Genomic DNA, 13,110 nt, shown 5'->3' with positions numbered 1-13,110 from the left:
TACTGGTTATGATGACATCACCGGTGAGAAGTCAGTGATAAAAATATATTCTCTCTCTACCCTCCTCCCTCTCTACCCTACTTCCCTTCCCCTCCCACCTCTCTCTCCCTCCCATCCTTTAATTTATATTATATAAAGTAAGGGGAGGTAGAAGAAGGGGAAAGGGGGAGAAGAGGAGAGGAGAGGGGGAGAAGAGGAGAGGGAGGAGAAGAGGAGAGAGAAGAGGAGAGGAGAGGAGAGAGAAGAGGAGAGGAGAGGGGGGAGAAGAGGAGAGGGAGGAGAAGAGGCGAGGGGAAAGAAGAGGAGAGGAGAGGGGGGAGAAGAGGAGAGGAGAGGGGGGAGAAGAGGAGAGATGGAAGAAGAGGAGAAGAGAAGAGTGGAGGGGAGTGAAGAGGAGAGCATAGGGGTAGAGAAGAGGAGAGGAGAGGGGGGAGAAGAGAAGAGGAGAAGGGGAGAGGGGAAGAGAGGGGGGAGAAGAGAAAAGGAGAGGGGGAGAGGAGGAGAGTAGAAGGGGTAGAATAGGAGAGGCGAGGGGGTGAAGAGAAGAGGGGAGAATAGGAGAGGGGAGAAGAGGAGAACAGAGGGGGAGAATAGGAGAGGGGAGGGGGGGAAGAGAGCGGGAGAAGAGGACAGGGGGAGAAGAAGAGAGAAGGGAGAATAGGAGAGGGAGAGAAGAGAAGAGGAGAGGTGGGAGAAGATCAGAGGAGAGGAGGGGAGGGAGAGTGGGAGAGTAGAGGAGAGGAGAGGGGAGAGGAGAGAGAGAGAGAGAGAGAAGAGTAGAGGGGAGAATGGGAGAGGAGGTACTGTTTGTCTCCCACCGTTCCACTCAGAGGACTCTACCTTCTGTTATCAAGTGGGCGTTTCCACCATATTTAGTGTACCAGTCATTTCAGTGAAGGGAAGTGAACAAGTACACACTTTAGGAGAAAGGAGAGATAATTGGGGCAATGCTTCTTTCTAGTCTACAGTCCTGCGTCTGACACCAGATTATCACCTAGTGGCCATAAGAGGAACTGTCCTGTCAGTGTGTTTTTACTGCTGCCTCAAAACAACACATGACCTGCATACAGGATATGATTCATGTGTGAGTACTAAAAGCATATGAATATAGTATATTATAGAATATTTATTATATATGTGGGTCTGATAAGTAAACACTCTTAATGTTTGCTGTTTTATCACTCAGAAGAACATTGGACACTATGTAACCAAACACATGTGAAACCTCATGATGTGAGTGATAAGAAGTGTTTAAAAAGGTGAGTTCTGAACCCTGTAGACTACTGCACTACTTCTGAAGAAGACCAGAGTCATTTCAGAATGAAGACTGCTATAGTTCTGACGCTGTTGCTGTTCTGTCTGTCTGGGGCCTGGACTCAGGGAGAGAGTGGAGGGGTGACTAGTAGTTCTGTCTGTCTGTCTGTCTGGGGCCTGGACTCAGGGAGAGAGTGGAGGGGGGACTAGTAGTTCTGTCTGTCTGTCTGTCTGGGGCCTGGACTCAGGGAGAGAGTGGAGGGGTGACTAGTAGTTCTGTCTGTCTGTCTGTCTGTCTGTCTGTCTGTCTGTCTGTCTGTCTGTCTGTCTGTCTGTCTGTCTGTCTGTCTGTCTGTGGGATGGACTCATGGAGAGAGTGGAGGGGGGACTAGTAGTTCTGTCTGTCTGTCTGTCTGTCTGTCTGGGGCCTGGACTCAGGGAGAGAGTGGAGGGGTGACTAGTAGTTCTGTCTGTCTGTCTGTCTGGGGCCTGGACTCAGGGAGAGAGTGGAGGGGTGACTAGTAGTTCTGTCTGTCTGTCTGTCTGGGGCCTGGACTCAGGGAGAGAGTGGAGGGGTGACTAGTAGTTCTGTCTGTCTGTATGTCTGGGGCCTGGACTCAGGGAGAGAGTGGAGGGGTGACTAGTCGTTCTGTCTGTCTGGGGCCTGGACTCAGGGAGAGAGTAGAGGGGTGACTATTAGTTCTGTCTGTCTGGGGCCTGGACTCAGGGAGAGAGTGGAGGGGTGACTATTAGTTCTGTCTGTCTGGGGCCTGGACTCAGGGAGAGAGTGGAGGGGTGACTATTAGTTGTGTCTGTCTGTCTGTCTGTCTGTCTGTCTGTCTGTCTGGGGCCTGGACTCAGGGAGAGAGTGGAGGGGTGACTATTAGTTGTGTCTGTCTGGGGCCTGGACTCAGGGAGAGAGTGGAGGGGTGACTATTAGTTTTGTCTGTCTGGGGCCTGGACTCAGGGAGAGAGTGGAGGGGTGACTATGAGTTGTGTCTGTCTGGGGCCTGGACTCAGGTAGAGAGTGGAGGGGTGACTATTAGTTGTGTCTGTCTGGGGCCTGGACTCAGGGAGAGAGTGGAGGGGTGACTATTAGTTGTGTCTGTCTGTCTGTCTGTCTGTCTGTCTGTCTGTCTGTCTGTCTGTCTGTCTGGGGCCTGGACTCAGGGAGAGAGTGGAGGGGTGACTATTAGTTGTGTCTGTCTGGGGCCTGGACTCAGGGAGAGAGTGGAGGGGTGACTATTAGTTTTGTCTGTCTGGGGCCTGGACTAGGGGGGAGAGTGGAGGGGTGACTATGAGTTGTGTCTGTCTGGGGCCTGGACTCAGGGAGAGAGTGGAGGGGTGACTATTAGTTGTGTCTGTCTGTCTGTCTGTCTGTCTGTCTGTCTGTCTGTCTGTCTGTCTGTCTGGGGCCTGGACTCAGGGAGAGAGTGAAGGGGTGACTATTAGTTGTGTCTGTCTGGGGCCTGGACTCAGGGAGAGAGTGGAGGGGTGACTATTAGTTTTGTCTGTCTGGGGCCTGGACTCAGGGAGAGAGTGGAGGGGTGACTATTAGTTGTGTCTGTCTGGGGCCTGGACTCAGGGAGAGAGTGGAGGGGTGACTATTAGTTGTGTCTGTCTGGGGCCTGGACTCAGGGGGAGAGTGGAGGGGTGACTATTAGTTGTGTCTGTCTGGGGCCTGGACTCAGGGAGAGAGTGGAGGGGTGACTATTAGTTGTGTCTGTCTGGGGCCTGGACTCAGGGAGAGAGTGGAGGGGTGACTATTAGTTGTGTCTGTCTGGGGCCTGGACTCAGGGAGAGAGTGGAGGGGTGACAATTAGTTGTGTCTGTCTGTCTGTCTGTCTGTCTGTCTGTCTGTCTGTCTGTCTGTCTGTCTGTCTGTCTGTCTGTCTGTCTGTCTGTCTGTCTGTCTGTCTGTCTGCAGTATATACACTAAATCATCAAAAGTATGTGGACGCCTGCTTGTCAAACATCTCATTCCAAAATCATGGGCATTAATATGGAGTTGGTCCCCCGTTGCTGCTATAACAGCCTCCACTCTTCTGGGAAGGTTTCCACTAGATGTTGGAACATTGCTGATATAACAGCCTCCACTCTTCTGGGAAGGTTTTCCACTAGATGTTGAAACATTGCTGCTATAACAGCCTCCAGTCTTCTGGGAAGGTTTTCCACTAGATGTTGGAACATTGCTGCTATAACAGCCTCCACTCTTCTGGGAAGGCTTTCCACTAGATGTTGGAACATTGCTGCAGTGACTTGCTTCCATTCAGCCACAAGAGCATTAGTGAGGTCGGGCACTGATGTTGGGCGATTAGGCCTGGCTCGCAGTCGGCGTTCCAATTCATCCCAAAGGTGTTCGACGTTGTTGAGGTCAGGGCTTGTGAAGTTCTTCCACACCAATCTCGACTAACCATTCATGTATGGAACTCGCTTTATCGCACGGGGCATTGTCATGCTGGAACAGGAAAGGGCCTTCCCCAAACTGTTGCCACAAAGTTGGAAGCACAGAATCTTCTAGAATGTCATTGAATGCTGTAGGGTTAAGATTTCCCTTCACTGAAACTAAGGGGCCCAAACCATGAAAAACAACCCCAGACCATTATTCCTCCTCCACCAAACTTTACAGTTGGCACTATGCATTGGGGCAAGTAGCGTTCTCCTGGCATCCTCCAAACCCAGATTAGTCCGTCGGATTGCTAGAAGGTGAACCATAATTCCTCACTCCAGAGAATACATTTCCACTGCTCCAGAGTCCAATGGCAGCTAGCTTTACACCACTTAAGCCTACACTTGGCATTGCACATGGTGATCTTAGGCTTGTATGCAGCTGCTCGGCCCTGGAAACCCATTTCATGAAGCTCCTGACAAACAGTTTCTTGTGCTGATGTTGATTCCAGAGGCAGTTTGGAACTTGTTAGTGAGTGTTGCAACCAAGTACAGATGATTTTTACACGTTACACGCTTCAGCACTCGGCGGTCCCGTTCTGTGAGCTTGTGTGGCCCACTACTTCTTGGCTGAGCCGTTGTTGGTCCTAGATGTTTCCACTTCTCAGTAACAGCACTTACAGTTGACCGGGGAAGCTCTAGCAGGTCAGAAACTTGACAAACTGACTTGTTGGAAAGGTGCCATCCTCTGACGGTGCCACGTTGAAAGTTACTGAGATCTTCAGTAAAGCCATTCTACTGCCACTTGTTTGGTTACTACATGATTCCATATGTGTTATTTCATAGTTTCAATGTCTCCACTATTATTCTACATTGTAGACAATAGTTAAAACTGATCCTAGATCTGTACAATGTAGACAATAGTTAAAATAAAGAAAAAACATTGAATTTGTAGGTGTGTCCAAACAATAGACCGGTAGTGTATATGCATTGTGGAGTTGAACTGGTCCTAGATCTGTGCAAAGGCATAACATCTACAGCAGGAACAACTGTCTGTGTTAGAGAACATATAAAACGAACTGATCCTAGATCTGTACAAAGGCATAACATCTACAGCAGGAACAACTGTCTGTGTTAGAGAACATATAAAACGAACTGATCCTAGATCTGTACAAAGGCATAACATCTACAGCAGGAACAACTGTCTGTGTTAGAGAACATATAAAACGAACTGATCCTAGATCTGTACAAAGGCATAACATCTACAGCAGGAACAACTGTCTGTGTTAGAGAACATATAAAACGAACTTGTCCTAGATCTCGTTAAAGAACAAGAAGACCCGCACACTGTTTACAAAAGCTTTGTTAAAGAACAAGAAGACCTGCACACTGTTTACAAAAGCTTTGTTAAAGAACAAGAAGACCTGCACACTGTTTACAAAAGCTTTGTTAAAGAACAAGAAGACCTGCACACTGTTTACAAAAGCTTTGTTAAAGAACAAGAAGACCTGCACACTGTTTACAAAAGCTTTGTTAAAGAACAAGAAGACCCACACACTGTTTACAAAAGCTTTGTTAAAGAACAAGAAGACCCTCACACTGTTTACAAAAGCTTTGTTAAAGAACAAGAAGACCTGCACACTGTTTACAAAAGCTTTGTTAAAGAACAAGAAGACCCTCACACTGTTTACAAAAGCTTTGTTAAAGAACAAGAAGGCCTGCACACTGTTTACAAAAGCTTTGTTAAAGAACAAGAAGGCCTGCACACTGTTTACAAAAGCTTTGTTAAAGAACAAGAAGATCTGCACACTGTTTACAAAAGCTTTGTTAAAGAACAAGAAGACCTGCACACTGTTTACAAAAGCTTTGTTAAAGAACAAGAAGACCCTCACACTGTTGACAAAAGCTTTGTTAAAGAACAAGAAGACCCTCACACTGTTGACAAAAGCTTTGTTAAAGAACAAGAAGACCCTCACACTGTTGACAAAAGCTTTGTTAAAGAACAAGAAGACCCGCACACTGTTTACAAAAGCTTTGTTAAAGAACAAGAAGACCCGCACACTGTTTACAAAAGCTTTGTTAAAGAACAAGAAGGCCTGCACACTGTTTACAAAAGCTTTGTTAAAGAACAAGAAGACCCGCACACTGTTTACAAAAGCTTTGTTAAAGAACAAGAAGGCCTGCACACTGTTTACAAAAGCTTTGTTTAATCAGCACAAAAGTTTTCAGCTGTGCTATCATTATTGCAAAAGGGTTTTCTAATGATCAATTAGCATTTTAAAATGATAATCTTGGATAAGCTAACACAACGTGCCATTGTAACACAGGAGTGATGGTTGCTGATAATGGGCCTCTGTACGCCTATGTAGATATTCCATAAAACAATCAGCCGTTTCCAGCTGCAATAGTCATTTACAACAATAACAATGTCTACACTGTATTTCTGATCAATTTGAGGTTATTTTATTGGACAAAAAATTGGATTTTCTTTCAAAAACAAGGACATTTCTAAGTGACCCCAACTTTTGAACGGTAGTGTACATCTACATGATGTATTGTTACACCATGTAGGAGCAGTAGAGACCTAGTCTGTTCATTATATACATCTACATGATGTATTGTTACACCCTGTAGGAGCAGTATAGACCTAGTCTGTTCATTATATACATCTACATGATGTATTGTTACACCATGTAGGAGCAGTATAGACCTAGTCTGTTCATTATATACATCTACATGATGTATTGTTACACCATGTAGGTGCAGTATAGACCGAGTCTGTTCATTATATACATCTACATGATGTATTGTTACACCATGTAGGAGCAGTATAGACCTAGTCTGTTCATTATATACATCTACATGATGTATTGTTACATCCTGTAGGAGCAGTATAGACCTAGTCTGTTCATTATATACATCTACATGATGTATTGTTACACCATGTGGGAGCAGTATAGACCTAGTCTGTTCATTATATACATCTACATGATGTATTGTTACACCATGTAGGTGCAGTATAGACCTAGTCTGTTCATTATATACATCTACATGATGTATTGTTACACCATGTAGGAGCAGTATAGACTGACAGTAGCTGGCTACTTATTTAGATTTAGTTTGACCTAATGAAACTGCCTTAAATGTACTGTAGTAAAAGAAAATGTATTCGCACTAATCAATCAACACATTCCTGTCTTTGTATGTCTCAATATAATAGCATTATTTAATGAAATCCATTTCCTCAACTGTATTTCCCACTCCAGCCGGCAGACGGCGATGTTGCTATCTGCATTTCCCACTCCAGTCAGCAGAGCCAGCGATGCTGCTATCGTGACGTATAATGTAGTGGACGGTTCATCAAAAACAACAAGTCAACCACCTCGGTAGCTTGCTAGCCAACGTAGCCGAAAGATTCAAGCTGTTTTTACGCTTTCGGTGTATATTAGCTGCTGTGTTTTAGACACACTTCTATCGTATATACTTGTTAGCCTATTTAATTTAATGTTACGTTTTTTTTATTAGTCAGATATAGTAGCTGGCTGGTTAAATTAGCACTAGCTTAGTCGCTAATGATAGCTAGCTAGCTAATATCCCCGAACATGAGGTCAGTAAGCTTCTCCCCTCCTGCTAAAGAAGAGGTCTGCTGGACGGAGAAAGAGCTCTGGGGCTGAACATTGTCGTGAAAGAGGAGAAGGAAGAGGAGGATGTCACAGTTAAAAAATAAATTGAGGGTGAGGCTGTTACGGTGAAAGAGGAAGACGCGTTCACAGTGAAAGAGGAGGATGAGAAAGAGCATGCCGTTTTTGACGTGAAGAAGGAAGGGGAGATTTCTGTCGCATTGAAAGATGAAGAGGTGGAGATAGGAGATCTGATTAACACCAGTAAGTACCGCCTTAACTTGTGTTTTCAATTTGGATATTCGGAGTTGGCTCGTCAATACCTCATCAAGGGAGGGTCCTAGGATGATGACTGATATGTCTAGAATCAGACGACGTAGAGAGCAAGCTACCCCTTGTTTTCTCCTTTCCGTTTTCAAAAAGTGACTTAACATATATATTTGAGAAGGGTCTATCAGGGGGCCACGGGTTTTAAGCCGTTTCCAGCGACAATAGTCATTTACAACATTAACAATGTCTACACTGTATTTCTGATCAATTTGATGTTATTTTAATAGACAAAAAAATGATTTTCTTTCAAAAACAAGGACGTTTCTAAGTGACCCCAACTTTTGAACGGTAGTGTACATCTACATGTTGTTTTGTTACACCCTGTAGGAGCAGTATAGACCTAGTCTGTTCATTATATACATCTACATGATGTATTGTTACACCATGTAGGAGCAGTATAGACCTAGTCTGTTCATTATGTACATCTACATGATGTATTGTTACACCATGTAGGAGCAGTATAGACCTAGTCTGTTCATTATATACATCTACATGATGTATTGTTACACCATGTAGGAGCAGTATAGACCTAGTCTGTTCATTATATACATCTACATGATGTATTGTTACACCCTGTAGGAGCAGTATAGACTGACAGCTGGCTACTTATTTAGATTTAGTTTGACCAAATGAAACTGCCTTAAATGTGCTGTAGTAAAATAAAATGTATTCGCACTAATCAATCAACACATTCCTGTCTTTGTATGTCTCAATATAATAGTATTATTTAATGAAATCCATTTAAAATAATATTTTCCTCGACTGCGTTTCCCACTCCAGTCAGCAGATGGCGATTTGCGTCGTTCATGCGATGCTGCTATCGTGACGTATAATCTAGTGGACGGTTCTTCATAAACAACAATTCAACCACCTCGGTAGCTTGCTAGCCAACGTAGCCGAAAGATTCAAGCTGTTTTTACGCTTTCGGTGTATATTAGCTGCTGTGTTTAAGACACACTTATATCGTATCTACTTGTTAACTATTTAATTTAATGTTACGTTATTTTTTATTAGTCAGATATAGTAGCTGGCTGGTTAAATTAGCACTAGCTTAGTCGCTAATGATAGCTAGCTAGCTAGTCTAGAATCAGGCGACGTAGAGAGCAAGCTACCCCTTGTTTTCGCCGTTCCGTTTCCAAAAAGTGACTTAACATATATATTTGAGAAGGGTCTATCTGGGGGCCACGGCATGTAGTGATTTTCGTGTAGTTATGATTTACTAAACACAGTGCCCACCAATAGTGCCATGCGAGAGTTGGGTTGGCTACACCAACGATTATGGATATACTGACAATGTCTCTGCCCTAACAAGCGGAGTCGTTGTCCACAAAGCAGCACTGTGGGTTGTCTAGCTCCCGCCTATCCTTTCTTTGGATTGGTGGATCTTATTATTATTGTTATCTATTGTTTATATTCTATGAGGGTTGTTATCGTCAATCGCCTGTATTCAATGGAGAGAGAGATGCTAAGCTACTAGCATGAATATGCATAGCGATCTGGAGACAACTCCTATAGTGTTTTTTATCAAAGTTGTCGGTATGTCACGTGTCCACAACAATTTAAGAATTACGACCCTTCTGTTAGATCAAGTAAACCTCACGTAGCAAATAAGCCATTCATTTTGTTGTTGACCAAATTCAACACTTTCCACATTGGGTTGATAATTGTTTCCACTAGAGAGACAACCAATTGGGTACAACCTACTGTAACCTACTGCCATGACCTAGAGAGAAAACCAATTGGGTACAACCTACTGTAACCTACTGACACGACCTAGAGAGAAAACCAATTGGGTACAACCTACTGTAACCTACTGACACGACCTAGAGAGAACCAATTGGGTACAACCTACTGTAACCTACTGGCATGACCTAGAGAGAAAACCAATTGGGTACAACCTACTGTAACCTACTGACATGACCTAGAGAGAGAACCAATTGGGTACAACCTACTGTAATTGCATGAGAAAATAATGGTACCAGTCAAAAGTCTCCATGACTCTGCCGTTGTGCTGTAGAATTTGTGAACTTTGTCGCTTGTATAATAAGGGACTATCATTTGTCCCAACATCACAGGCCACAGACTTTGATAAAGACTTCCAAAAGTTTTTCCACAGTTTGAGATCGACTGAGTTTTTTAAATGAATGTTCTCCCTGTGCACCTGCCAGTGTTGATTAAAAAGAAGACGCTCTGGATTGATCACTGGAGTCAGATGTGAAGGAGGAGGTTGATGGCCACATCAGTGAATCGTACGTTTTGGAGAAAAGTCCTCTGGTCTGATGAAACAAATATAGAACTGTTTGGCAATAATGACCATCGTTATGTTTGGGAGAAAAAGGGAGAGGCTTGCAAGCCAAAGAACACCATCCCAAATGTGAAGCATGGTGGTGGCAGCATCATGTTGTGGGGGTGTTTTGCTGCAGGAGAGACTAGTGCACTTCACAAATTAGATGGCATCATGAGGTGGGGAAATTATGTGGATATATTGAAGCAAAATATCAAGACATCAGTCAGGAAGTTAAAACTTGGTCGCAAATGGGTCTTCCAAATGGACAGTGACCCCAAGCATACTTCCAAAGTTGTTGCAAAATGGCTTAAGGACAATAAAGTCAAGGTATTGAAGTGGCCCTCACAAAGCCCTGACCTCAATCGTATAGAAAATGTGTGGGCAGAACTGAAAAAGCGTGTGCGAGCAAGGAGGCCTACAAACCTGACACAGTTACACCAGCTCTGTCAGGAGGAATGGGCCAAAATGCACCCAACTTATTGTGGGAAGCTTGTGGAAGGCTACCCGAAATGTTTGACACAAGTTAAACAATTTTAAGGCAATGCTACCAAATACTAATTGAGTGTATGTAAACTTCTGACCCACTGGGAATTTGATGACATAAAAGCTGAAATAAATCATTCTCTCTACCATTATTTTGACATTTCACATTCTTAAAATAAAGTGGTGATCCTAACTGACCTAAGACAGGGAATTTTTACTGGGATTAAATGTCAGGAATTGTGATGAGATTAAATGTATTTGGCTAAGGTGTATGTAAACTTTCGACTTCAACTTTAGGTACCGTTACTGTGTTAAAAACAGAGGCAGTTGTGGGACTGATGTGTGTGGTGTTAAAGGGGAAATCTGAAATTTGTTTCTAAACATTGGAGTAAAAAAATAATGACAGCTTTGTTATTGTTTCAACTGCAGATTGGTTGTTTGTTGTGTGGCTTTTTTAAAGGGTTAACCTAGGTTTTAAACAGAAACAAAATGGCAGCCCAGAGACCTGAGCTGTGTTGGAATACTCATACTAACTGTACTATTTGTGACGTACATTGAGTTTGTAGTATGCTTATTGGTCGTAGTATGATATAGTTGGTTTAGCCAAAAGTTCCCTGGTAAGCAAGCATTTCTAAACTTTATTCACTGTTATGGGGTACTATTTTGGTGTGATGTCATTATGGGGTATTGTGATGTCATTATGGGGTATTGTCTGAAGATGTCATCCATTTTAGAATAATAGCCAAAGAACATTTTACTGGTTGAAGTCGTTTTTAAATACAAAGTAGTACATTTTCGACAAAAACATAAACATTATATTAATCAGGACATTCAAACGAGCTTTACAATTATAATCCAAAGTAGTGTGAAATGCATTCATAAGTAACCTGTAAATGGAGGCTATATTTGCTGTCAGCCTATGAGAACTCCCCTGAGTTTTCCCCCACGGTGGTGAATTAGTGAATAGACACAGAGCTTAATGTGAGTTTCCTTGAGTAGCACTCCTGATCTTGCACTGATAGTGTGTTGTCATATTCAGAATACATTGTGGGAAAAACTAAAATCTTTGGTCACCTTTTTTGCTCCAGGCAGATATACAACATCCATAACTAGTGGTTTCTGCATTAGAAGGGAGGTGTTTCTGCAACCAAATTGCATGTGCATCGCCCTTGTCGCAATTTTAGCAAACACAGAAAGGGGCCTATATTGGAGACCAAAAGTCATCTGGCACACTGCTTAGGATTTCAACAACTTTTACTTTTTTCTAGACTAAAATCATTGATGTTACTACTAATGTGAAAAAAAGTCTAAATATGACTAGTGTTGCTCACTTGACTGTCTTGAGACAATTGTCAAGTAATTTTAACATTCATTACAGACGTCAATTGTTGTACAACATCATGGCTACGCTGTTGGCATCACCTTTACAGTGGATTTCTGCTGTTGTGGGCCTTTAACCATCTGTCTGACTTGTTGTTCACACAGGACAGAGACGTGACTATCGTGGATCCTCTGGGGAGCCTCAACAACATCATGAAGCTGACGAGGCAGAGAAGAGTCTCTCCCGATCATATCACCTCAAGAAACACCAGAGGAGACCCACAGGGAAGAAATCTCACTGCTGCTCTGACTGTGGGAAAGGTTGCAAATCTTCATCAGAACTTAAAATACACCAGCGAGTACACACAGGAGAGAAATCTCACCACTGTTTCTATTGTGGGAAGAGTTACTTAAGATCAGAATCATTAAAAGTACACATGAGAATTCACACTGGAGAGAAACCTTATAGCTGTGATCAATGTGGGAAGAGTTTTACTACATCTAGCCATCGGATTGTACACCAGAGAACACACACAGGAGACAAATCGTATAGCTGTGATCAATGTCACAAGAGATACTCTGATAAAAGATCTCTGATCAAACATCAGAAAATACATACATGAAGTAGTTGTTTCATGATATCAATGAAATGTCACAATGTAGAATATTTGAATGATGTCACAATGTAGAATGTTTTTTAACATTGTAGTAGGAATACAAAGGATTTGAATTTGTTAAAAGTCCATATTGATACAGAAACACTAAACCATGATTTAGATGTATTAAGAACAAGTTGATTGACAAAGTCATGAAAAATGGAATAAACCACATTTTGGCTCTGATAAAAGATATGGCTCTGGGGTCAAAATGATCCATGTCAGAACTATGGTTCAATGTAAATATGTAGTGGGTCTAAAGTTTGTTTTAAATTATCACTCATTAAACACGAATCAATCAACACATGCTTCTCTTTGAACGACTTAATATAATATTACACTTTTATGAAATAAATGAAAATAAACTTTTGGTTCCTCAACTGCGTTGCCCCTCCAGTCAGCAGAAAGAGACGCAGCAGAAGTGCCTCTTTTTAGATTTGATTTGATTTATATATTTTTTTATTCAAAATGCAGATCTACAATTTACATTGTTACATCATACAGAACAGAACACAGGTATTAACAAGAAAATACTAAAACAGACAAAAAATATAAATAATTAACTATTCTAGTGTAGTTGTAATCACTCTGAAAAAATCTATAATGATTCAGGAAGATGTTATTGTTGTTGTTATTCACTAGGATTAATGTTTTAATAAAATAGTTAAATTCAATCAGAATAATTTGTCATTTTTATGTAGAATTTTTGGAATTTTTATTTGTGTATAAAGTATTTGGCAACAAGAATAATAAAAATGAACAATCATTTCAA

General features: G+C 42.2%; 1 long non-coding RNA gene across 1 annotated transcript; it reads left to right on the top strand.

Moving 5' to 3' along the window:
* The first annotated feature begins 6,963 nt into the window (after positions 1-6,963).
* Positions 6,964-13,110, top strand: LOC129856007 (uncharacterized). The gene is made up of 2 exons (XR_008759591.1): positions 6,964-7,526; positions 11,848-13,110. It is a non-coding gene; the product is annotated as an uncharacterized LOC129856007 (long non-coding RNA).

Source organism: Salvelinus fontinalis, chromosome 5 (genome assembly GCF_029448725.1).
Source record: "Salvelinus fontinalis isolate EN_2023a chromosome 5, ASM2944872v1, whole genome shotgun sequence".
NCBI classification, from domain to species: domain Eukaryota; kingdom Metazoa; phylum Chordata; class Actinopteri; order Salmoniformes; family Salmonidae; genus Salvelinus; species Salvelinus fontinalis.
Note: the sequence above shows the minus strand (reverse complement) of the source record. Positions and strands in the feature narration are given on the sequence as shown.